At 39.2% G+C, this 1,435-nt stretch overlaps 1 protein-coding gene across 1 annotated transcript in view; it reads right to left on the bottom strand.

Moving 5' to 3' along the window:
- The window catches only part of ecel1 (endothelin converting enzyme-like 1), a 54,154-nt gene that overhangs the window by 27,311 nt on the left and 25,408 nt on the right, over positions 1-1,435 (bottom strand). The window lies entirely within an intron of this gene.

Here is a 1,435-nt window from a genome sequence, read left to right as displayed (position 1 = left end):
TTTTTGTTTTTTTTTTTTTTTTTTTTTTTAGAATTGATATAGCAGGCCATACAAATCACCAGTCGGAACCGGATTTTTCTTTATCAAAAAGATCGATACTACAAAGTCTATATGCTCTCGTGTGGATTACACAAGCTTCAATGACTTCACTGTCGAGAATAGGTATTCACTTCCCTTATTGGATTCAGCGTTTGCATCACTACAATCCGCAACGATTTTCACAAAATTAGACTTACGCAGCGCTTGCCCCTTGATAAGGATGAGTGGAAGACTGCTTTCAAGTCGCCCTTGGGGCATTTCCAAAACTTGGTCCTGTCGTTTGGTCTGACCAACGCAACTGCAGTATTCCAGAGTTTTATTAATGATGTACTTTGTGATTTGCTCAATGTCGTTTTTTCGTGGACCTCTATTTTAACTTTCTCCCGGGATCTAAAGGAACACCAACGTGTACGCATAATTTTATGTCTTTTAAAAATAAACTATATGTTAAGGCCAAAAAATGTGAGTTCCACTTCGAGTCAGTTCAGTTTTTAGGTGTCATCATAGAGAAGGGAAAGATGAGAGTTGATCCCTCAAAGACGCAAGCCATGGTGGAATGGTCCACACCCACCACCGGAAAACAGCGATTTCTAGGGTTCATCAACTTTTACCGCCGTTCCATTATAGTCAAGGAGCTGCCCCTCAAACATGACTTACTTCTATTAAGACCCCATTTAAATGGAACTTGAGTGCTGAGACCGCATTTCATGACCTGTTCTGAATCACCCAAACCCAGGAATTCCCTCCATCGTGGAAGTGGATGCTCTCGTTGACTCAGCCCAGCCGAAGTAAACTACGACGTGGGAAATCGAATACTTTTGGCAATGTGCAGCTGAAACATGTAGCCTTTAACATAACATTTTTTAGAACATTATAATAATTATGGCCTATACACTATATGTTTTTTTTTGGGGGGGGGTGATGGACAATCTGCCCCCCGTGATGCAGCCCAAGCTTTTGTCCTTAAAGTCAAGTGAAAAATGTGGGCGTGGGCTGGATTCATCTGATTAATTATCATGATTACACGAACGTGAGATTAATCCAAAAACCGTGTTGCGACTATCAGGGCAGATAGAACACATCGAAAAGAGAATATTTGCCTTTTTTTTCTCTTTGTTTTTTTACTTAAGTAGTTTTACATTTTAAGTAAAAAGCTGCAGTTGACACTTCAACTTCTACTGAAGTCTTTTTAAATCCCAATATGCTATGTTTTTCTTCTTTCTTCTTTCTACCCACAATCTTGCTGCTGTAGGCTGTAAATTTCCCCAGTGTGGGACAAATAAAGGATATCTTATCTTATCTATATTTCTACTTGAGTAACTAAGATAAATACTTTTGACACTTCTGCAGTCACGGTGTACAAAATCATATGCATGACCAAAAGACAAGCATGACA

This window comes from Hippocampus comes, unplaced genomic scaffold, assembly GCF_001891065.2.
Source record: "Hippocampus comes isolate QL1 unplaced genomic scaffold, H_comes_QL1_v1.1 scaffold122, whole genome shotgun sequence".
NCBI classification, from domain to species: domain Eukaryota; kingdom Metazoa; phylum Chordata; class Actinopteri; order Syngnathiformes; family Syngnathidae; genus Hippocampus; species Hippocampus comes.
This window is presented reverse-complemented; position numbering and strand designations above follow the sequence as displayed.